Source organism: Cryptomeria japonica, chromosome 6, assembly GCF_030272615.1.
Source record: "Cryptomeria japonica chromosome 6, Sugi_1.0, whole genome shotgun sequence".
NCBI classification, from domain to species: domain Eukaryota; kingdom Viridiplantae; phylum Streptophyta; class Pinopsida; order Cupressales; family Cupressaceae; genus Cryptomeria; species Cryptomeria japonica.
Window position 1 is genome coordinate 107,666,129 of NC_081410.1, and position 26,589 is coordinate 107,692,717.

A 26,589-nucleotide genomic window follows, 5' to 3' on the forward strand; every position below is an offset into this window, starting at 1 on the left:
GGGTTAGCACCTTATTTTGGATAAAAATCCAAAAGAAGATATTAATTTTGGGAGGCAACTTATTTATCCACACTTTCACCCACAAAGGGATCTCTTCCGGAACTTTGTAATGGATAGAAACCACTGAAGACACAAAATATTTCCTGTCAGAAGTTTCCTTCCAAATCAAACAATCCTCAGAATGCTCCATAAATATTTTGGAAGAAAGCAAGGTCTCCAAAAATTTTAATCCCAGACAAAACTAGCTAAACTCAATCCACTTCCCATTTCTCCAGTAGTCCCTAACAAAGCCTCCATACCTGCTTTTAAACTAGTCTTTCCATTCATTAAGAATGGGGATTTCCTCCAGTGGTTTATCCATTAGCCATCTGTCCTCCTAGAATCTAATAATTCTCCCATTCCCCAGTTTCCACTTTCTTCCAGCAGTAGCCCAAACTTTGGTTGTTTGAACAATGTTCCAAATTGTAGAACCTTCCACAAGAAAAGATTTATCCATTAATTCTTCCTCGAACGGTTGCATGTGAAGGTATTTATTTTTCCAAATGGAATTTCATTCCCTTTCCACCCCTTTCATTCTCCAAATTTGTTTAGCTAACAAGGCATTATTCATAGTCATAATGTTCCTTATTCATAGACCCCCAAAAGCCTTAGGAGTACAAATATTATTCCAGGCAATAAGGGGGATTCTATTTTTATCTTCCACTCCCAACCATAAGAATTTTTTTTTGAATTATTTCAATGGCCTCAGCAAACTTCCTAGGGATTTTAAATAGACTAAGGGCATAGATAGGCAAATTTTGAAGGGTAGCCTTAAGTATCATCACCTTACCCGTTTGGCTGAGGAGGGCTCCTTTCCATCAGCTAGTTTGGAATTGAATCTATCAACCAGCTTCATCTAGAAATTCTTTGAAGGCTTTAAGCACAGAGGGAGACCCAAATAAGTAGAAGGAAACTCAAGAATTTTACATCCAAGGATCCTTTCAATTCTTCTTTGTCTATCCACAGGGGTATTGATGAAGAACAAAGAACTCTTATCCCAATTTATTTTTTGACCAAAAGCAACTTCATAGGAATCCATAACACTTCATATTTCTCACTTCTCTTATGGTAGCTTCTCCCATGGTAATAGAGTCATCAACAAACTATTCATGAATACAGGTTAAGATGGATGAGGAAGGCTTAAGGCCTTTGAATTTCCCTTCCTCCACACTTCTCATAATAAATCTACCCAAACTTTCTGCCAGAATAGTAAACAAAATAGGAGAGATAGAACCCCCCTGTCTTAGACCTTTAAAACTTTTGAAGAAACTGAATGGAGATCTATTAATAATAATTACAAAAGAGGTAGTACCAGTCAACTGAGAACAAAGTTGTATCACCTTTTCCCCAAACCCAAAAGCTTTCATAATTCTGAAAAGGAATTGCCAATTCACTCTATCATAGGCCTTGGACATGTCTAGCTTAAGAAAAAAGCCCTTTTTTTGCTACAATTAAAGAATGGATATTCTCATGCACTGAAATGATGGAATCCAGAATCTGTCTACTAGGGACAAAACCATTTTGTTGAGCCAAAATAATGCGGGGTAGGATATCCAGCATTCTAGAAGTGAGCACCTTAGATATAATCTTATAAACAGAGTTACAAAGACTGATAGGTCTAAACTTATTAAGAGAATCAGCTCCAAGGGTCTTAGGAATAAGGACGATAAAGGTAGCATTGAGTTCTTTTAGAAGCCACCTAGATCCAAAGAATTCTTTAACTCCATTACATATATCAATCTCCATAATATGCCAAAAATTTTGAAAGAAGAACATAGGGAATCCATCCGAACCAAGAGACTTGTCTCCAAGAAAGGAAAACATAGCCTTTTTGATCTCCTGATTCGAAGGGATCCTAGAGAGATTTTTGTTGTCATCCTCATTTAAAATGGGAGGGATAACTTGAGCTAGAAGGTCTTGATTTTTGATATCCACAGAGTCCACACCTCCCAAAAGATTACTAAAGAAATCCACAACTTCCTTTCTTATTTTGTTTTCATCTGACAAAATCACCCTATCGTTGGATAAACTGGATATCCTATTGGCCGCCCTATGCTTGAGAGCAGCCATGTGGGAAAATTGGGTGTTTTTATCACCTTCCCTCAAATACAACGCTCTTGATCTTTGTCTCCAAAAAGTTTCTTCATTAGAGATAATTTCATGGTATTTGGAGAGCAGCCCATTTTCAACATTCCTCAAATCCTCAGAAAGACCTTCCACTTGAATTTTATCTTGAACTTCTTTAATATTTGTCTTAATATGAGCTTTCATTTTAAAGATATCTCCAAAAGTCTCTTTGTTCCATATTTTGACTTTGGCTTTGATAATATTAAGCTTTTTGGCCACTCTAAATAAGGTAGTACCCTCAACCTCTAAATTCCACCATTGAGAAACAAAGTTTTCCAATGAAGGGTGGGACAACCAAGCTTTTTCAAATCTAAAAGGGAAATTACACTTTGAGGAAGTAGAATTGGCAGTGAAAGAAATAGGATAATGATCAGAACCAATCTTAATGATAGACACCAAAGAACAATTAACTTAGAGAGCCAATCAAGAGAGATCTAGGATCTATCCAACCTAACTTGAATGAGATAAGGGTTTGTTCTTCTATTGGTCCAAGTGTAATTAATCTCTTGGAGATCCACAACCATCAAAGCTTGATCATTAATAAATTCCATAAGATTTTGTCTTCCCTCCAGCTGCAAAGGAAGGCCTCCCATCTTTTCATCTTCTTTTAAAGGGGTATTGAAATCTCCCATGATCATCCAGCTTTTATCAGAAAAAATTTGTCTCTCTTCAGCCAGTCTCCTCCAAAATTTAGCTCTTCCAGGTTTAGAATTAGGCGCATAGATATTAGTGATAACCCAGACAAAGTTATCCTTAATATTCTCAAGCAAAACTGAGGTCCTATTAACCTCTGAAGAAATTTCCTTACCTTTAATAGAATTATGATTCCAAAAGATAGATGTACCTCCAGAGGCACCCTTCAAGCTTGTTTCAATTACCCCATTACTTTTGAAAATTCTAATTCTTTCCACTTTATCCTTACACATCTTAGTTTCCTGAATAAGAACTACATCCGGTTTATGATCTCTAACAATATTATGCAACACATGTTGCTTATGGGGGGGCATTCAACCCTCTAATATTCCATAAAATTATCTTCATACTTTAACCGGGGATAAGGCTGACTCAATGGAGCTCTGTGTTCCATCAGCACAGTTCTTCCTACTTTCCTGTTTCCTCTAATTCTTTAGAGAGGGTCTCCCCTATTTTTTGTTGTGACTTCCAACATCTGCAACCTTCTTATTCTTGCTTCTGATTGAACTACCTCCATTGGGTCCTCCATTATTTGACTTGCCTTCTTTAATACCAAAAATCCTAGGATTTCCCTCAAGACCCACCATCTCCATGCTTTTAGGAGGAGTTTTGCATTGGGAGTCCAAAATCATATTTCCAGTCTGCTTATGACTTCCATTGGTTAATAACAACATCGACACAGTTTCTAAGATATTACAGTCCTGTGCTTCATTAAATTCTTCCTCATTTTCTTTATTATTAGATGAAGCTGAAGCATCATCATTGGAAAACTCATCAACTTTACCTTGGATGATAGGATCAACCTTCAAATCCTCTGATTCAGTTTTTTGAACTAGTTCTTTGGTCCCATTCTATTCCTCCTTCTTACTTTCTTTTTGACTATTAGGACAGACACAATCGGATTTTTCCTTGTTATTTTTCAAACCCTTCTTTTCCTTGTTTTCCATCTCGGTCACTTCCTTCTCAGGGACAACCTTTGAAGGTGGATCACCATTCTTCCCTTTCGTTTGCCATTTTTGCTTCAAGTTGCTATCAATTTTACTATTCTTACCCTTCTTGGATGGACAAGATTTCGCCCAATGACCCGACTTTTTACAATGAAAACACACAAACGGGAGAGATTCATATTCAATCACTTGGGTCCATTTCCCTAGTTTAGACAAAATCTCAATAGATTGAGGAATATCTGTCATTTGATTAACATTAACACAAATATGAGCAAAAACCAACCTAGATTTGGTTGCAGTCATCGGGTCGATCGACAGAAGTTCACCGAATGATCCTGCAATCCCTTTAAAAATATCCTCATTCTAGAACTCCAATGGAAGGCCAGGAAGACACGTCCACATAGACGCAGACACAAAAAAAGAATCATCCATAGGAAGGTTAGGGGCCCATTTTTGTAAAGCCAAAGTTGACCTGCCAAACATCCACGACCCTTCACAGAGCGCTTTATTCATATCTTCTTCATTATTAAAAGCAAAGGAGAAAAAAACCCTAAGCAAAGCCGCCACATCCACTTTACCTTTGAGAATCCATTTTCTCCTTATAAGTTCCTTACGACATCGATGTTAGGTCTAAAACCAGCAAACCATCCAGCCAAAGTCATAGCTAATCCAAAAATAGTGAAATCAATCAGCTTATGCAACACAGATATAGCAAAAACCCTTGTCGCTGGACCAGAAAGATTTTTAACTTCCGAAAGTCCAGATTGCACCAAAGGCCTGACTCCAAAAAGAGTCATTCATTTCTTTTCTTTACCTCTATCATGTGGGTCCCCATTTTTGGAATCTTTATCTTCCACCGATTTGACTGTCGCCTTGTCCCCCTCAATACCCTGAGATGCCCTGGGAACCTACATGATCTCTAGCTCCAACTACAAAAAGATGGCCATCCCCATGAATTCCATCATCCCCATGTTTGAAATTTGAATTTCCCACTCACCGCTCCCCTCCTCCTGCAAAGTTTGCCATGTGTGAACAATTAAGTTGTTGTTGGAAGCTAATTGATTTTTGTTGTGTTATCGACCTAGTTGATTTGTATTTAAGGTCGATGATATTGTTTTGTTAAGAGTTGGCAAAGTTGACAAGATTGGCAGAAAGCAGTTGAGTGTGTGGTTGCCTAACCAGTGGATGGATCTGCAGTTTGAGTAAAGGCAGATTGAAACTTAAGAAGGATCTGATCAAGCAGATGTAGTGCTATTTAGATAGATCAAGAAAACCTGTTATTTTCTAACAATTACAACAGAAATTGAAATCCCCTAAACGGGTAATTTCTAACAAGCTTGGTTACTTTCTAAATCCTCTAACAAGGTGGTCCATTAGTTTAGATTGACAAATCCTCTAGCGAGGTTACTCCTATTAGGGTATTGTGCTTTTCATCGAGGCATATTTGTAAATCCCTTAACCGGGTGATTCCTAACCGAAATTAGTTCTTAAGAGGACTTATTGTAAAAGTTTTAACAGGCTTGGCTCCTAACAGACAAACTTCCAAAGATTTTAAATAACCATCCTTGTTGTTAGAGTATTCGGGTATTTACTTGATTAATTAAACAATATTTGTTTAATTATTTAAGTTCCCTTTATCTCTTTTACACTTAAGCTAACTTTAGGTGCATAATAATTAATTATTTTATTAATTATTATGTGCAAGCCTAGGTTTTCCTTTTTAGGGTTTCTTGACCTATTAAAGGTTGAGTTCTTTCATTGTATTGTAAGGATTATCACATTACACATTTTGGTGAATATTGAGCTCTCATCTTTTTGAGCATATTTTTTGTGTATTTGTTTTATCTGTTATTTGTTTCCTTGCTTCTCCTTGTAACAGGTTATTCAACTTGCAAAGATCATTTGGGCTTCTGTGGTGGTGTATTTTTCAACTCTCACATGGTATCAAAGCTCTAGATCTACAGCTATCTATTCTTGTTTTGAAATTTTTTGCATTGGAAGCAGATCTGGAGTTTTTCAGGAAGTTTTTTATGCACTTAGGGATAGGCCTTTTTTCTGAGCACTTTGGGCCTAAACGAACCTCACCATCATGCTTAGAAGGCCCAAAAACTCCTATGGTCATTTAAACTTGACCATTTTTTACTCCTGAGCCTCTGGATGGTTTTGGGACTTGTTCTTCAGATCTGTATATTTGGGGGGTTGTATAGTTGCTTTTTTTCCATTTCTCGGGGTAGCTGATTTTTTGGTACATTTGGGTGCCAAAAGAACCTCACAGTTGGATTCAGAAGGTTGATTCCATGAATTTTGATATATAATTTGCCTATTTTGGTGATAGGGGTATCTAAGGCATGATTTTTTATTGCCACATTTTTTGAGGCACAAAAATCCATATGACTGTACCTGTAAATGCGTCAGAAAATTTTCGTAAAAAAAAAAACCCCTTTTATGCCCTAAAAGGGGTTTTTTTATTTTGGTCGTAACTTGGTCATACGGATGCATTTTTTGACAAATCTTATATCGTCAGAAAGCTCTTTCCGAGCTCTATCTAGATCTACAGGTTTTAACTTTTGATTTTTCTTTTTTGATAGTGTGTTTTTCTGTCAAAGTTAGAGGTTCCTCTTTGCACTCCAGGAGACATAAAATGAGCATCCGAACTCTATTTTTCGAAAACTTTATATTTCTGGAAACCTTGTCCTGTGTACTTTCCAGCCATATGGGTTTTCTTTCCAGATTATGCTCCAAGCATATTTTATTTAGTTTTTTGATTTTCAACACTCTGGTGGATATCCTGGTTGTTTCAGGTCCTGAGATGTCTTCTTTGAGTAGGATGTCTCGGTTTTGATTTTTCTTTTTGTTTCCAGTCTTATTATCATTGTCGCATTTCATTTATGCAAACGCACTGAGATAAAGTGTCATCATGCATTGTTTACTTGGGATCTTGCACATCTTGTGCCTTATTATACATGCACTACTTTTAAAGTGTCATGAGGGGGTTGATGTTTGCCTTTTGTTTGCCATCTACCTTTGTCCAGTGAATATTCCTTCCAAAACATTCACCTTATGATGTGTGTCAAGTGAGTGTTCCTTCCACGACACTATGTACTTTCTCTGTGCCTTCGATGTTCTTGGTTCTTTGTCGTGCAGTTCTTGTTGGCCATTCTTTTCAGTGTACCTGTCCCTCTCCCTCTTCAACATTATGGGGAGGTTTGTCATGTTGGTTCTAATGCTTCTGTGGTTCAATTGATCAGCTCTTCAGGCTTTGGTGTTTTTATGCCATCTGTATCTTCAATTTTAGTAGTTTGCCATCTGATTCGAGTAGTGTCATTTGAGGGCACTCATGCAGATTACAATCTTCTCTACCTAGTCATGTTCTATTTCAGTGGAGGTTCTTCAAATCAGTAGTTTCTCTTCAACAGTGTTTGCATCTATTTCATGCTTCAGTGGTGTTCTTTTCCATCTCTTTTTGGAGTAGAGTTTTTTTCCATGTGGTTATCTTTATTTCTTCAGCTCATAGAGATTTGGTTGTATTTGGGTACCTGATCAGGCCTTGTTGTCGGGACCCATTTTTCTTGCTTTCAGTAGCTATTCTAGGTTTTAGCTTCTCCCTAACTCTAGCTTAAGGGGGGGTGTTAGAGTATTTTAGTATTTACTTGATTAATTAAACAATATTTGTTTAATTATTTAAGTTCCCTTTATCTCTTTTACACTTAAGCTAACTTTAGGTGCATAATAATTAATTCTTTTATTAATTATTATGTGCAAGTCTAGGTTTTCCTTTTTAGGGTTTCTTGACCTATTAAAGGTTGAGTTCTTTCATTGTATTGTAAGGAATATCACATTACACATTTTGGTGAATATTGAGCTCTCATCTTTTTGAGCATATTTTTTGTGTATTTGTTTTATCTGTTATTTGCTTCCTTGCTTCTCCTTGTAACAGGTTATTCAACTTGCAGAGATCATTTGGGCTCCTATGGTGTTGTATTTCTCAACTCTCACACTTGTGAGTCTCATCTCATTGTGGTTTTTACCTATTTGGGTTTTCAACGTATAAATATTTGTGTCAAGTGGTGAATGCTTTTATGGTTATAATCTTATTTGTTGATTTGATTAACTACTTAACTATTCTGATAAGGCATGATAATTAGAAGCATTGAGAGATGAATATGTTGACATATGATTAAGCATTTTTTATGTTTACAAGATTGAAGTTGTTTATTGTTAAGTTGTCATAACAGTCAAACCAGTTGATTTTGGTAATCATTGAGATATTATCTTGACTAAGTTACTTGTTGATACATTTATTTTTGAGTTTGGGAGTTTGTATCAGTTTTTCAATATACTGATTCACCCCCTCCCCCTCTCAATATTCTACTAGATATTTATTCTTTCATCATACCATCAATTGGTATCAGAGCTTCTCAGGTCCTCTTTAACCTAAAGCCTAATAGCTTGAGGAAAAGATCTTGTAGATCATGATGAAGAAAGAAGGTTTGAAGTTAAACAAAGATAACTATAGGGTATGGAGTGACAAAATGAAGATTTACATTAAGAGTCTTGGTAGTCGGTATTAGGATCATATAGAAACTAAGTATACTGCACCTACTGGAACTCTGACTGATGATCAGAAGAAAGAACCACAAGAGAATCATCAAGCATTAGAGGCTATTATCAGTGAATATGTAGATGTTCATGGTTTTGAAACTTCATATAAAGTATGCAAAAAACTTGAAGAGATTTATAGCGGTGATGAACATGTTAAGATTGCTAAAGAGGTGAGTTTAAGAGGAAAATTTGATGAGATGAGAATGTCTGAAGGTGAGAATATCCAGCAGTATGGTCAAAGGATAAAAGAAATAGTTGATGAAATAAAGAGTGTAGGAGGGAAAGTGGAAGATGCCATAGTGATTAGTAAGGTACTGAAAACCCTCCTACCGGTCTATACTATCCAAGTTGCAGCTATTCAAGAGCTGAAATCCATTGACAAAATAAAGGTAACTCTTGACTCTATCATTGAAAAACTTACTGCTTTTGAACTAAATGGCTACGATGGTAGTATACAAAAATCAAAATTTGCATTCAGAGTTTCTGTTTCTAACTCATCTGTGAGAAGAAGTAGAGATACCGACCATAGCTATGAATCTAGATCCAGCAGAGATGTTGATGATGTAGACAGTTTAGTGGAGCTTGAAGCATTATTGGCAAAACGACTACTTAGAGGAACCGGGAAATATAGAGGTAAGCTACCGTTGAAATGTTTTTCTTGCAATAAGATTGGTCATATAACAACTAATTTCCCTAATGGTGAAAATGAATACAAGAGACAAATTTATGAAATATAAGGGTAAAGACAAGAGAGATTGTCTTGTAGCTATTGACAGTGGTATTATTGATGAAGAATCTATTGATGATGCTAGTGAAGATATTGTGTTTGTAGCTATTAAGGAAGAGATATTAGATCAGAAATAACTAGTGTCCAGGATGAATAAATCTAATGATTGGATCATTGATAGTGGTTGTTCACATCACATGACCAGTGATCGGAGCAAATTTATTTCCTTGAAGGAATTTGATGGCAGTGTTGTCAGATTTGGTAATGACTCATCCTGTATGGTTAAAGGTAAGGGAGTTATTTCTCTTAATGGGAAGAGAAGTGTTGACTATGTCTATGGGTTGAAGGCCTAAAGTACAATCTTCTAAGCGTAGTACAACTTAATGACAGAGGATACCCACTAGAGTTTAGAAATGGTATGTGCAAAATATTTGACAACAAAGGTAAATTGATTGCAACTGAGAAACAAACCAGAGGTAATCTATTTCATCTTAATCTTAAAGTTAGTAACTATTTGATTGCAAAAATAGATGATAGTTGGCTTTGGCATAGGAGATTTTGTCATATATATTTTGATGAAATTATTAAAGTGAGAAAGTCTAAGACTGTAAGAGGTCTACCTCAGCTAGACAAACCAATTAATTCTCTTTGTAAAGAATTTCAATTAGGAAAGATGACTTCTTCAACTTTCAAGAGAAAGTTCTTCTCAGTAGAGCACTTGTTAGATTTGGTTCATACAGATCTATGTGGACCAATAAGAACTAGAAGCATTTCAAGTGATAGATATTTCCTTATCTTCACTGATGATTGTTCAAGGATGATGTGGGTCACATTCTTGAAGGATAAGAATGAATCTTTTGGTAAATTGAAGGCATTCAAATCCTTAGATGAGAAAGAGAGTGGCAAAAAGATAAAATGTCTGAGAACAAATCAAGGTGGTGAATTTACTTCTAAGGAATTCACTAAGTATTATGATGAGAATGGTATCAAGTAGCAAATTTTTGCACCAAGGACACCACAGCAGAATGGTATAGCAGAGAGGAACAACCGGTCAGTAGTTTGAAGCTAAGAGTGATGAATGCATATTTCTTGGCTATTCCACCAAGAGTAAGGCCTACAAATGATTCAACAACTGAACACAGAGAATGGTTGAGAGTGTTGATGTTCATGTAGATGAATGTCCTAAAATTTCAAAAGAAACCTATTTAGAGAGGATGGATGAAGATCCTTTCATTTTGCTTTTGGTACCTGAAACCGTTAAATCAAAAACCGGTAAAGCAAATCCTAATGTACTTGGTCAACCGGAACAAATAAATTCAGAGGAAGAAGACAATGAAGAAGTTGAACCTGATGATAATAGTCATCTTATTCCTAGGTATGTGAGATTGAATCATAGTCTTGAGCAAATTATTGGGGATAAGGATGCTGGAGTACTAACTAGAAGGAGAATTAGAGAGAACTCTTGTATGATCTCCACCATTGAAACTAGAAGTGCTACGGAGGCATTTGGTGATGATCATTAGATGAAAGCAATGGAAGAGGAATTGGATCAAATTGAGAAGAACAACACTTGGACCCTGGTACCCTGACTAGTAAACAAGAATGTTATAGGTACTAACTGGGTGTTTAGAAACAAGTTAAATGAAGATGGTGTTGTAGTTCACAATAAGGCAGGATTAGTTTGCAAAGGTTATGCGCAAGAAGAGGGAGAAGATTATGGAGAAATTTTTGCACCGGTAGCAAGACTGGAAGGAGTTAGAACATTATTTGCATTTGCAGCCCATAAGAATTTCAAGGTATACTAGATGGATGTTAAGTCTGCATTTTTGAATGGTATATTGGAAGAAGAGGTTGATGGTATGATGAAAGAATAAGTATCTGATAGAATATTGAGAGGGCGGGTGAATCAGTAAATTGAAAAACTAATACAAAGTTCCCAAACGCAAACTCAGCCAAACAAAGTAAACATATCTTAGTCAAGATCAATATTCATAAGAATACTTGACATCAACCGGTTTAACTGTTATGACAACTTTAACAGTAAACAACTTCAATCTTGTAAACATCAACTATGCTTAATCATAACTCAACATATTCAACTCTCAATGCTTCCACATAACATGCCTTATCAAAAATTAACCACATCAACAAATAAGATCACAACCACAAAAAGAATTCACCACTTGACACAAATGTTTATATGTGGAAAACCCAAATAGGTAAAAACCACAGTGAGATGAGAATCACAAGGATAGCCATTTGAACTCTTCTGAAGTTTGCTCTGTTAGGAGCCAAGCTTATTAAAGCTTTACAATAAGTCCTGTTAAGAACTGTTTCCAGTTAGGAATCACCCGGTTAAGAGATTTACAAATATGCCTTGATGAAAAGCACAATACCCTGTTAGGAGTAACCTCGCTGGAGGATTTAAGAATCCAAGCAAATGGACCACCTTGTTAGAGGATTTAATGAGTAACCAAGCGTGTTAGAGCTTACTCAGTTAAAGGATTTCCCATCTGTTGTAAATGTTAGAAAACAACAGGATTTCTTGATCTGTCTGAGTAGCACTACATTTGCTTGATCAGATCCTTCTAAGCTTCAATCTGCCTTCATTCAAAGTGCAGATCCATTCACTAGTTAGGCAACTACACACTCAACAGGTTTTCATCAATCTTGCCAACAACCTTTACAAACAACTTCATCGACCTTAAAGAGAAATCAATTAGGTCGATAACACAACAAAAATCTAATTCTCATCATCGAGATTACAAACAAGTCGGTGTAATCTTAACCATTATAAATCATGACAATCTCTTCACATTATACAAGAAAATTCCAACAACTCCATGATCACTGCTTCATCAGAATTTGTAACTCATCACGCATTGTGCATTAGATGCAATCCACTTTTCTCCTTCCCTAGACAAAAAATAAATGTGCCAAAACAATTTGAACATATCCTCATTCAATGATCACACTGTCTCCATCATTATCGCTTATCAGATAATAAACCATCAAACTTGATCGGTTAGGGTTTAACATCTGATAGGGTTTATCGGTTACATTACATAGAAAGGATGAACCCTTTACACCGGTTCACTAGTTCAACTCACAAACTTTACATACCAGTTTACAACATCTTTCACAAAGCTCTTCTTATCGGTTACTAGCCAATATCAAAAACAACAATATCAACAATAACATGAATACCATTACCGGTTCAACTAACATAAATGACAACATATCATTAATGCAATCTCTATGCAGAATACCAACAAACTGAAAATGCCAACAAAGGTTTATATAGAGTAGCCCGATGGTTATGCATTGACAAATAAGGAAGACATGGTATGCAGATTGCATAAAGATTTGTATGGATTAAAGCAGGCACCTAGAGCATAGTATGAATGACTTCGTAGACATCTGATGAAGATAGGCTTTGCAAGAACTGGTGATTACATCAACATTTATCTCAAGTCTGAAGGAGATGAAATACTAGTCAGTTTAGTATTTGTTGATGACATTATATTTGGAGGTAATGATGTCATGAGCAATATTTTTGCAGATGAAATGAAGAACGAGTTTGAGATATCATTAGTAGGGGAAATAAAAAAATTCACAGGCTTGCAGATACAACAGATGAAGAATGGTATTTTCATTACTCAATCTAAATATGTGAAAGAGGTTTTGAAGACTTTTGGCATGAGTGATTGTAAACCAATTGGAACTCCAATGATTACATGTTGTAAATTGTCCAAGGAAGATGCATCTAAGTCTATAGATGAAAAGGAGTACAGGTCAATGATTGGCAAATTACACTATGTTGTTCACAATTGACTGGATATTGCCCATGCAGTTGGTATAGTTGCTAGATTTAAAAAAATCCAAAGGAAGCACATCTGATAGAAACCAAGATAATTTTTAGATATCTGAAAGGTGCAGTTGACTATGGGTTATGGTATCCATATGGAGGCAATTTTGATTTGAAGGCATACATTGATGTTGATTGGGTAGGAAATATTGATGACTGGAAGAGTACTACCAGTGGAGCATTCTTTCTACGAGGAAGGCTACTTTCATGGAGTAGTAAAAAGCAAAGTTGTACTTCACAATCTACTATTGAAACTGAGTATGTAGAAGCTTACATGAATTGCACACAAACTATTTGGATGAGACACATTTTAGAAGGTTTTAAGATGAAGATCTCAGAACCTATAAAGATTTTGTGTGATAATACAAGTGCAATAAATATTTCTAAGAATCATGTTTTGCATGCAAGGACTAAGCACATTGAATTGAAGTATCACTTTTTGAGGGTAAAAGTTCAAAGTAAAGATGTTATCTTAGAGCATGTTTCTACCCAGGAGCAGCTTGCAGATATCTTTACCAAACCTTTGCCTAAGACCACTTTTGAGTATCTTAGAATTCAGTTGGGGGTTGTCCCTCTTCATGAAGTCAGTTGAGCATGATGTTGATTGCATCAGTCCCTGAATTACTTGCAGAATCTTACATGTATTGATTGTTTTTTGGAAGTGGATGTATTCTACAGGGGGAGCATCAAGTTGTAGTATGTTGATGCACAATGATAATTTGGAATTACATGTTTTACTTTCAATTTGACATTGATGTCAAAGGGGGAGAAGAATTATGTGATTGAGGAGAAAAATTATGTGTCTGATTAGGTGAACCAGTGACAGACTGAAGACAGACAGAGCATGGTGAATATTTGGTAATGTAAACCAGGATTCCTATTCACTATTCACAACAGCAAATCAAAGGTGTTGATATGTGTATTGCCATCAATGCCAAAGGGGGAGATTGTTGGCATTTTCATATTGTTGGCATTTTGCATATAGATTGCATTAATGATATGTTGTCATGGATGTCAATTGAACCGATGAATGATATTCAAGATATTGTTGATGTTATTGTTGTTGTTTCTATTATCTTGTAACTGGTATGATAAACCTTGAGGAAGATGTTGTAAACCGGTATATGGTAGTTTGTAAGTTGAACCGGTGTAAAGGGTTAAACCTTTCTATGTTATGTAACCGGTAAACCCTACCAGTTGTTTTCTATCAAACCCTAACCAATCAATTTTGTTGGTTTAAGATCCAATGTTGAGCGGTAATGATGGAGACACGTGATCATTGAATGAGGATTAGTTTAGATTGATTTGGCATGTTTGTTATCTTGGAAAGGAGCAAAGTGGATTGCATTTAATGCATAGCACGTGATGAGTTAAAAATTTTGATGAAGCGATTGGAATTTTCTTGATTAATGTGAAAAGATTGTTATGATTTCTAACGGTCAAGATTGTACCAACTTGTTTGTAATCTCAATGATGAGAATTAGGTTTTTGTTGTGTTACCAACCTAGTTGATTTGTTTTTAAGGTCAATGATATTGTTTTGTTAAGAGTTGGTAAAGTTGACAAGATTGGCAGAAACCAGTTGAGTGTGTGGTTGCCTAACCTATGGATGGATCTGCAATTTGAGTAAAGGCAAATTGAAGCTTAAGAAGGATCTGATCAAGCAGATGTAGTGCTATTCAAACAGATCAAGAAAACCTGTTGTTTTCTAACAATTATAGCAGAAATTGACATTCCCTAACCAGGTAAGCTCTAACAAGCTTGGTTACTTTCTAAATCCTCTAACAAGGTGGTCCATTAGTTTGGATTCTCAAATCCTCCAAGGAGGTTACTCCTAATAGGGTATTGTACTTTTCATCTAGGCATATTTGTAAATCCCTTAACCGGGTGATTCCTAACTGGAATTAGTTCTTAACAAGACTTATTGTAAAAGCTTTAACAGGCTTGGCTCCTAACAGGGCAAAATTCAGAAGAGTTCAGATAGCTATCCTTGTGAGTCTCATCTCACTATGGTTTTTATTTATTTGGGTTTTCCATGTATAAATATTTGTGTCAAGTGGTGAATGCTTTTGTGGTTATGATCTTATTTGTTTATTTGATTAACTACTTAACTATTCTGATAAGGCATGACAATTGGAAGCATTGAGAGATGAATATGTTGACATATGATTAAGCATTTTTTATGGTTACAAGATTGAAGTTGTTTACTGTTAAGTTATCATAACAGTCAAACCAGTTATGTTGGTAATATTTGAGATATTATCTTGACCGAGTTACTTGTTGATAAGTTTATTTTTGAGTTTGAGAGTTTGTATCAATTTTTTAGTTTACTGATTCACCCCCCCTCCCCCCCCCCCTGTCTCAGTATTCTATCGGATGCTTATTCTTTCATCATACCATCAAGTATAATACTAAAACCCTAATTATTTTTATATTTATTTTAATAACATTGAATAAATATTAAGAACAACCCCCATCTCAACATGTTATAGCAATATTGGCTAAGTAGTATCAAACACTAATGTTATTTCATATATATTATAACAACGTTGATTAATTATTAAGAACATTCATAATTTCAAACCATTTTTTTAGCAAAATTTAACTATCAATACATTATTTTACTCTCAAACATTTTATAATAAGCCTAACTTAACCCTAACCTTAATTTTATCTGTAACTATATTCATAACTCTACTATTCACCCTAACACCAACCTCAACACTAACTCTAATTCTAACCCTTACGTTATTCTCAGAATAATCCAACCCCAAATTGTATCTCTATTACTAACTCTTACCCTAATCCTACTTATAACTCTAATGTTGATCCTTATTATAACCCTAATTAGAAACTCAACTCTAATCCTTATCATAATCCTAATCCAAACCCAAACCCTTACCTTAAACATAACCTTAATTGTAATGTTATCCCTAATCCTTACTAATTTGAGGTTCTAAATGTGATTCTATCTCTAATTGTAACCCTAATCATAGGTATATCTCCAACTCTAACCCTTAAGCTTAATATTAAACTTAAAATTAATCATAAGCCTATCTAGAATCATATTTCTATCTCTAACCCTGATTGATTTAATGTCTTAACAATAATGCTATCTCTAAATGTGTAGTGTCCTAAATTGTACTCAATTAAAATTTTGTCCTCACCGAGGCCTCACTTTGGCGTTCCAACTTTCAATGTCTAATTACAGTGTTGATTCTGATCACACCCCATTTGAATCTTACATTTTCACCGCATATATGTTTCCCTCCCCATTCTAGAGTCTTGACTTTTAGGACCAAGGTGTACCATGCCCTAGTCCTCCTAATTAGGCCCTAAATTGGGGCCTCACAACAATCATCTCAAATGAGAAGGAAATTTGATCTTGTGTTGGCCTACTCTAAAAATTCAAATTTTTTTTTGAGCAAACAAGTATAAAAGGAGGTCCACCCCTTTCATTTAACACGTAACTTCTATAATCTCAATTACACTTTGATGAAATTCAAGTGAGAAAGCAATTAGTCATTCATCAAGCATTGGAGCAACAGTAAAGTTAATTTCAAGTATTGAAGATGGCATCCATGATCAGTGTTTTATGAAGACATCTCACATGAAACCCTAAAACCTTTGTGTGAAGGTCAAACAAAACTTCATCAAGGTATACATTATTGTTTCAAGCATTTTTAGCCTTTCCCTCAAAAGGGAAGTATTTTATTATAGTCTTCAATTACATTAATCAATTCAATTTCATGGTTAATTTCGAAACCAAGGTTTGACCTAAGGCAAACCCCTATTCCTGACATCTTTCCCTCTCTTTTTGTGTAAAAAAAAGGTGCAGGATTTGTAAAACTCACGAAATCCAGCAGTGATGAGAATGAAAAACATGTTCAACTTTCGACAGCAGAAAATTTGGAGGAACAGGGCGGATCTGTGCTACCTAGTCTCGATAAATTAGCTCAAACTTCTGAGAACAAGTTCTAAACATCTTCTTTTGCCTAGAACTCAGTTGGTGACTCCATGGTACATCTGTAGCTTACTGTTTCTATTAGTTTATTTCAACTATTCATGGTTTTTCTCTAATTTCATAATTACAATCCAAATTCAACTAAGAAAGAGGATCATCAACCCCAACTAGTTGAATTGAATCAGAATCTCAGACCTTTCCCCATTGGGATTGAGCCTAGATCTATTGGGTTCAACCCTCTTTCAATGTTGTGGTATTAATTGGGTTATTTAGTGGATTTACTTGGTGAAACCCTAATACTAATTTTCACCACATTAAATTTTTGTGAACCAGACATCCTTCATGCTTAATTTGATTTCTTGTCTCAAATGTGATTTTTTATGCATTTTAACATTCAAATTTGCACTCATGGTTTCTATTTTCATTTGAATTTTATAAATTCAGAGGTTAAATTCACAAAAACCCCAATTTATTATTCTAAAATTAACTTGTAGGTTGCATTTTTTTGAAGTATATATAACATGGTGTTATAATTTAAAGACATTTATTGTTTAAAATCACAAATCAATTTTTTTAATTATTTGATTAATCAATCATTGTTACAACAAATTGTATTTCTTAATATCTTACTGAAAATATCTTTATATCTTACAATTACATCAAGTTACATATGATATATCTAATGTTGTGGTCAAGGTGTGTGATGGTTTCTCTTGCCCCACTATTGGTTCTATTACTCTCCCTACTGAGGTTGGTACTAAGTGCTTAGATATCACCTTTTCTATTATTCCTACATCAAATCAATTTTGTGTGAAGTTGGGACATCCTTATCTCTCTTCCATGAAAATTATCCCTTCAATCCATAAATGTTTGAAATTTCCTCATAATGGTACTATCATTGTTAGAAATGTATGTTTGGTTGTCATTGATGTGAAACCCAATGATTTGGATTGGTCTGGATGCAGTAAGGCAGTGTACAGAGTGAAGGCAACACAAATCAGTGGAAGATAGATATGTATGAAGATGTATAATCTTGTTGTTATGTCGGGAAGTTAATGTTACAGAGATAGTTTTTGCATATATCTCTTCTAGAAGGATGATTGTTCCAGAAATGTGTGTTGATAGTATGTGCATATTTTTTTCATATTGACCAAGTTTTGGACTTGGTTGTGGCAATTGAATTTGTGCTCCATGTGTATATGCAGTAGTGGTAATGTCATCTATCAATTGACAAGTCTCAAGATTACAAAGCTCCTCATTTTTTATCTTGTTGCAAATATGGTGACACATTTTTGGTATCATGGTGGACATAGTTTAAGGATGTTGTATTCATTTTTTGGTGCTATGTAAGTTATGCTCAGGAAGTATATACAATTGTGATTGTGTTGATGATCTAATAGTGTTTGATAGTTTAATGTGCTCCACATTCCTTTTCATTATGGTTTCTAATAATGATCTTATGTTGTTTATGACCTTAACTTCTTTGTTTCAAGTTGGATCATGTTTTTGTGCTTCAGAAACATGCTTGCAAAATTTCGAGGATATGATCATTTTGGGTCTAGTCGACCTTGAATGTTTTTTTATTTTTTGTTTTTCTCTGGTGCTTGTAGCTTTTGATCTGCTCGTTGGAAGATTCTTGAAAGAAAACATGTAGACTCTGACTGATGGACAAGTATTCTTGATAGATGTGTGTGTGGTTTTATGTGTGTGAAGGAATATGAGTGTGAGAAAGGCTGAATTAGTGTGATGGTAGATGTATGTGTGATTGGAGCAAGCATATTGCAAAAGAGTTGTACAGATTCTTAACCGGATTTGTTCCAAGCAGTTGTTTAGTTCTCTTATATTATAAGGAATTGAAACTATGCATATGTAGATGCAACTTTCTCAGTTCATATTTGTTTCTCTCTCTTTGTAGTGAGCCTTTCGGCAGTAAGTCGTTGTAATCTATGCAGTGAGCCTTCCATCAGTGAGCCTTTCGGTAGTAAGTCATTGTAATCTAGGTAATGATCCCTCCATTAGTGTGTCTTGTAATCTCATATAACTAGGTATATTATCTTGAGAGTTAACCCACTTTGTAGTTTTTCCCATTTGGTTTTTCCACGTACAAAAATTTGGCATCTCTCTTATGGTTGTGTATCTCTTGCATTTCAATTATGTTGCATGCATTACTTTTGTGCTAAGATTAATTGATAATAAAATAAGTTTCAGAAGTTTAGTTTTTTAAAAAGGGAATATTGATTCACCCCCCGCACAGTATTCTGAACTGTTCAAAAATTATAACAATTAATCATAGACTTTACCAACCTACAACAAAGCATAGCAATTTCACACTTGATTATTTTTGTCCTAAACAACCTAAACCTCTTAAGCCTTGAAGTGAAATCTTTTCTTATCTTATCAAAAGTGGAAAAATGAGATGATCACATCCTTGAGTAAGCCTAGATGTCCTATACCAATGGATATTCCTCCTCCTCATAATGGACCTTGTATTCTTCCTACTCCTTATAATCCTCCTATACATGCCATAGTCTCACCTCGTACATCTTACAAAGGAAAGTGTTTGGCATATTCTATATCTCAACCTACTAGGGTTTATCTTGCTCCTCCTCCTTTAAGGGAATAAAAGAAGCCTATTTTCATTGATCCGCAACCTTCGCAAGTCTCGGCTAAAACTAAAAGGAACCATTGTGAGAGAGAATGTCAATGAATCTACATCGTTCCAAGCCTTGTGATATTACTTCCGAAACCATTTCCTCCTCGAAGACACCAAATGTTGACTTTATCCCATTTGTCCAGCCTTTGCCTAATCTTAGGGAGAAAGTTGAACTTAAATAACCAAGATTAAAAATTCTTCAGAAAAATGATGGCTCATGTTCTTTTTGCAAGAGATCCTATTTTTATTAATATAGATGATAATATGGATGATGATTATGTTCATGCTAACAATATTGATTCTAACAATTTTGATGATATGTACGAGCTTCTTGATGTTAATCATGATTTGACTTCACATTTTTTCAAAAGCATTAACCCTAGCTCCTAGTGACAAACAAAGTGACTCATCATTAGAGCATGGTCCTTGTTTGGAACTTGCAGTGGTTCCATCTATTGTGTTCGAAGTGGCTCCTCTTGCATCTTTTCTACCATTCATAAATAATGTTTAGAAAGATTGGGAGGTGGATGATTTGCTTGACTAGCTTCATTCATGTCGTAGATCCTCTTTTGTGTGTTTTCTTGTTCATAATTTGTTTCCCTCATGATGTGTTTCTTGATATGTTTTTGTGTTATATAAGGCTCTCTTTGGATGACCCTTGTTACTTTGTTGGTGTAAGGTAATAAAGAGACTGAATTTTTTGTGGCATTCTTCTATTTGTACATCTCCTTTCTTTTATATGTTATATCTTGTGTTGTCTACTTGAGGACTAAGCAAAGCCTTGAGATCTCTTTTTGATCTCTGCAATGTTGACTCAAAAGGACACTTGTGCTCTTCTTCCATTTTTTTTGTAGTTCCACTATGAGTGGCGTGTTTGGGATTGGTGTGAAGGGTGTGGGTTTGGCTGCGTGCGAGTGGTGTGCAAGTGTTCTGTGGGGCCTCACCTCTCCTTTTTGAGGGGTCTGTGATTGCATGCAAGGTCTAATCATGTCAGCGTAAGAGGTCCGAGGTGAGACTCCTGGAGTCTCCTAGATTTTGGATTTCCATGCAGCTTTTGGAGCTAAGGCATCCTCCCCAACAACAAGGGGGTTTAATAAATAAAAAAATTCTTCTGACTTGAGGTATTTTGGGATGGGTTCTTCAAATGGTTCTCACATTTAGAAGGTTAATGGGTGCTTGGAATGATCGAAGGAGAGACCAAAGTTAGTCATCCAACTGGAATGGATCGCTGAAGATGTTGTGTATTATTTAGAGCATTCTTTACTGTGCATGTTTTTGGGATTGGGGGTTTCATTCCAATTTATGGAAACTTGGGCCCAATGCATGTGGTCCCTAGAGGGTGAAATGGACATCATGCTTCTAACAAATAACTACTTTATGGTCACCTTCAACTATATGGCGGATTGCAATAGAGTGTTTGAAGGTGGGCCTTACTTCCATAATCAGACCGACTTATTTATGAAACCATGGCACGCAAGCTTCAATCCTTTAGAGGAGCTATCAAATTGGCTTCCGGTGTGGGTTCGGCTCCCTAGATTTCCAGTTGAATGCTAGAGGGATGACATCTTGCATATGGTGGCTTCGCTCCTAGGGAAACCAGTTGGTGCCCTTCCCAATAAATTTGGTTAAAAAAGGTAATGAGTTTTGCCCGCATTTGTTTTGAAATTGATTTAAGCAAGCCATTGCCAGACTCAATGGATATATGTGTTGAACCTTATTCTTGGGTGCAATAATTGGATTATGAGACCCTCCCCTTTAGGTGTCATCTTTGTCATGAATATGGATACTTACAGTGTACATGTCCTAGATCTAAACCTAGTGCTCCTCAAGCTTCCTCGTAGCCCAATGTTCCTCTGGCAATAGATAACGGTAAGGCCCCTACTTCTGATGTTGCCACTGGGGCTGATGACTTCATTCCTATCAAAGCTCATAATAAGAATAGGGGTCTCAAGATAAATTTGAAAGAGAGATAGGAAGAGGATACTTGCAACATGTTTGATGTTTTGGATGATCGTAGTCAGCAGGAGATCAATCTGGTCTTGTTGTGTTTGGACCAGAATATTGTGGCTTTAGGAAAAGAGGGGGGTGTTGTAGAGGGTATTTAGGCCCCTCATGATCCTAGTATTTTGCAAATGGACATGGATACCCAGTAGGTGACTGAGGAGAAACAGGCTTCTGATGTGGAGGTGAAGATGGATGATGTGGATAATCACGATTTGGTGCCTAAAGCAAGTCTAGAGGTGGTAAAGGGTAATAAGGCCTCTCTCCAGTTGGGTGTTCTCCAGAGGGACTTGAAAAAAACATCATCATATAAAACATCTAAGGCAGGTAGAAAGAAGGATTTGAAAAAGATTAAGCTGATGGGGGAAAACTTGGTTGAGTCAAGGTCAGTGAAGACCCTGGATTGTCATTTTTTGAACCCTCTAAAATGATAGTTCTCTCATGGAATATTAGGGGCTTGAATTGTGGCCCAAGACAAAAATTTGTTCAAAACTTGGTGAGAACTCATTCTTTAGATGTTCTTTTTCTATAGGAGACCAAATTATATGTGGATATTATGATTGGTTTGATGCCAAAGCTATGGGGAAGAGGAGATTGTCAGTGTATTGGAGCTAAAGATTCTTCAAGGGGAGTGACCTACCTATGGGACCCTCTAAAGGTCCACCCTCTCTAGTGGATGTCATCCAAGTCATCTTTATCGATGATTGCGGTGAGTCTTGAGATAGTGGAATCTATTATCTTCTCTTATATCTATGCACCTACTGACTTGAAAGGAAAACAAATAGTGTAGTCCCATATCACCTTTGTCCGTAGCTTGGCGCCCCTCTACCCGTGGATTTTGGCTAGTGATTTTAATGCAATTCTAGAGTTGGTGGAGAAACATGGGGGAGAAATATAGTTAAAGCCTTCTGCCTTGTTGATGCAAGATAATATTTTGGCATTGAACCTGGTAGATATCAAACCTAACAATGGTCAGTTTACATGGAATAACAAGAGGATTGGGGAGAATTGCATTTCTAAGAGGCTTGATCACTTTTTGGTGTGTTGGTTCTGGGTTGGAGGTGGATGGTCTACTACTTATGAGATCTTGGACTAGCGGGGGTCGGATCACTAGCCGATTAAGCTCTCTCCTTCTTTTGCTCGGATCTCCTGATCCCCCTCCTTCAAATTTCAACTTATGTGGCTAAGAGATCCCTCTCTTCTAGATTTTGTGGTGTTGTGGTGGAGGAATGGAAGACCTTTCTATGGCACTGCGATGTACACATTCACCAAACAACTACAATATGTTAAGTATCAACTTAAATGCTAGAATCACTAGTCTTTTGGAAATATCTTTCATGCTAAGGTTGTTGCCCAGTCGAGGTTGGATGCCATTACTAGGGAGATACAAGAGCTTGGTTTGACTGAGGACCTATGTAGAGAGGAAGATAAAGCGGTTAAGAATCTAGAAGAATGTGAGGTTCGAGAGGAAATTTACTGGAAATAGAGGGCGAGGATTGAGTGGCTACATGAAGGTGATAAAAATACTATTTTTTTCTTTCATTTGGTGAAAGCTAGGAGACATGGCAATTCTATCCCTGTTCTTATGAATGATAGGGGAGAACAATTGGCCCCTTTGAAAGATATCTCTAGAGAGATTGTTCAGTACTTTGCTTTTCTCTTTAAGGATGAGCCTTAGGGGGGTTCATAGGAGGAATCCCAGGTCCTTGCTTGCATCCCTTCTTTGGTCACTCGAGAGATGAATGAACATCTTATGGGCAATGTTACTCTTGAGGAGCTGGAGTGGATTGTTTTCAAAATGAAGAAAGGGAAAGCCCCAAGCCGAGATGGTTTTCCCATTAAGGTTTTCCAAGAATTATGGTATATTATCAAGATGGATTTACTTGAGGTTGTTCAGAAGTCCCAACTGAACAAGTAGATGCTTTGTGCCCTGAACTCCACTTTCCTTATGGTTATCCCTAAATGTGAAGGTGTTGATTGGTTAAGTTGGTTTTGCCCTATTGCCCTATGTAATGTCATTTATAAAGTTATCTCCAAGTTGTTAGCTAAAAGATTGAAAAAGTGGCCGAAGTATCTTATTTCGGAGGAGCAGAGTGGTTTTGTGGAGGGCCGACAAATTTTGGACGAGGTGGTCATTGCTACAGAGACTATCCACTCAATGTCAACTTCCAAGGGAAAGGATATTTTTATCAAATTGGGTATGGCAAAGGCATATGATAGAGTGCAGTGGTCCTTTCTTTGGAAAGTTCTTGGTGCCTTTGGGTTTGTTGAGGATTGGATCTAATGGGTTATGAGTTGCATCACTTTTACTTCTTTTTCAGTCTTGATCAATGGTGAGCCCACTGAACTATTTGGCGCTTCTAGGGGTTTATGACAAGGGGACCCCCTCTCCCCTTATTTGTTTATTCTTTTTGCTGAAGGGTTGGGGATATTGTTGAAGCTGAGTGTGGAGAGGGATCTTATACAAGGGTGGAGATGGTGAGATGATTTTCCCCCACAGTCTCACCTCCAGTTTGTGGATGATACTAATTTAATGGGATTGGCTACGAGAAGGGAAGCCACTAATTTGCGTAAGATTTTGGATGTTTACCTGGTTACTTCGGGGAAACTTATTAACAAGGATAAATCTTCTCTCTTCTTTTTCAATATGCCAGGGCCTATTCAGTTGAGGATTGCTCGGATTTTGAGATTTCAGATTGGCTCTCTCTCCTTGAAATAATTGGGTATCCCGAAGGAACCTACCTAGGGAGTCTTGGCAGTACATTATTGACAAGTTTCGTTTGAAGGTGAATCAATGGACTCATAGGCGGTTGTCTTTTGATGAGTGTATTCAACTACTCAAGTCGGTGGTGCAAGCACTTCCTATTTATAGATGCTTGATCCAAGTGGCCCCTATGGGCTTTGTGGAGGAGTTGGATGCTTTGGCTCGACAGTTCTTTTGAGTGGGCAATTTGACTTCTTCAAAATAGAGCATTGTTAGGTGGGAGACTATTTGTAGTCCAAAGTAGTTGGGGGGGCTTAGACTAAGGCAGTCTACTTTGTCAAGGTTTGTGTTGGTGGCTAATTTGTACTAGCGGTGGTGTGTGGAATGGGACCAAGTTTGGGCCAAGATTTTGGCCCATAAGTACCTTTTGGGAGTCCCAAAAGAGGATATCCCAAGGTATCCTCTTGTTGGGAAGGGTTTGGTAATATGGAATACAATCAAGAAAGGAGCTACTTTGATTAAGGAAGGTTTATTTTGGATCTACAACAAGGGTGAGGAGGCTCTCTTTTGGGCAGACTCATAAGACAACTCTCCTCCCATTATTTCCCAGTATCCTAATATGCTAAATTTATGCCAGTAGTTTTTGGAGGTTGGTTGGTCAAGAGAGAGTGATTTCAAGTCCTTTTCTCAGAATGGGCAGATTCAGGTGGCAAGATGGAAGGCTCCTAGTCAATGGCCTATGGTTGGTAGGGGGGAAGAACGTGGAGAGTTGTATAACATTTTGTCTCATAGGTATTACTGCTCCCTCAAGGAGAAGTAAAGATTGGCTTGGCTTCTAAATCCTAAGAGTACCTTCACTGTTGCTAGTGGATATCAAAAGCTGATGTCTCAAAGGCTAAATGGGGTGGAGGTTCAATGGTGGAAATATGTTTGGAACAAATTTTCCTAGCCAAAATACAATTTCTTTGTTTGGACTTTGGCATTGAACAAATGTCTTACTTCGGATAACATTCATAAGCGCAGATTTCAAGGGCCCTTTATGTGTGTGTTGTGCGGTACTGGAAGGGAGGATTCTTCTTATTCATTTTTTAGGTTCCCTTTTTCCCTTCAGCTCTATAGAATTCTTGGTGGGGTGTCTGGAAACACCCTTGTTTTCATGCTTCTTCCTTGGTGGAATTTTGGAATAGTTTGGGTAAGCCTCCAACCTTGACTCCTTTTCTTCAGATTGTGTGGTGTCTTGGGCCTACTTTCATTTTGTGGTAGATCTAGTTGGAGAGGAATCACGAAATATTTAGAGGAGTAAAGCTTCTGATCCCACAAGTTTAGCATCGAGTTGTGGGTATGATCTAAGAGATAGTGGAAGTGAAGAGTGAGGTGATGCTCCCTCTGGATAGAGGGGATGATGATATTGTGGATAGACTGGGTTTTCAGGCATTGTCTTTGGCCTCTTCATGTGTCAAAATGGGTAGACGTGCAAAGAAGAAGGTTCATAGGGAAGGTAGATGGATGCCTCCCCCTGAGAATTTCTTGAAGATCAACATTGATAGCTCTTCAAGGGGCAATCCTGGACCGGCTGGGATTGGTGGAGTAGGCAGAGATTGGGTGGGTAAGGTTTTTTTTCTTATTTTCTATTCATAAAGGGCAATAGGCAAACAATTTTATGGAGGGGCTTGCTATTCTTTACACCCTTGAAAGGGCCTATGCTTTGGTATGGTGTAAGGTTATATGTGAATCAGATTCATAGGTTATTGTCAATATGTTGAATGAGAGGAAGGCGACTGATATCAACTAACAACTTGCCTTGGTGGTTCAACAGACTTTGTAGGTTAGTTCTAGGATGGAGTAAGTGTCTTTCATTCATATTCTATGTGAGTGGAATAGGGTTGCAGATTGGTTGGCCAGGTGGGCTTTAGAGCATGGTGGGGATTAGAAGGTTAAGGGTTGGGGGAATCTTTCTCTTGATTGTCACCAGGATCTAGAGAGGATCTTGGTGGAGGATATAGATGGTTCTGCTATTAGGTAATGTGGCTTTTTCTCTAGCTTATTCTAGCACTTTGTGTTTCTTTTGTAATCATCTTTCCCAAGTTTCAATAAAGTTTTTACCCCTTTTATTAAATAAAAATGAATTTATGCCCTAAAATTGATTTATGAGACAAAGGGCTTTATATTTTTTGGAAAAAGGGGGGATTCTTCTCATGCTGGAGAAAATTTCTACCCTCTGCTAGTTATGGGGGTTTGGTGTGAACTCTGGCATTTTGGGGAGGA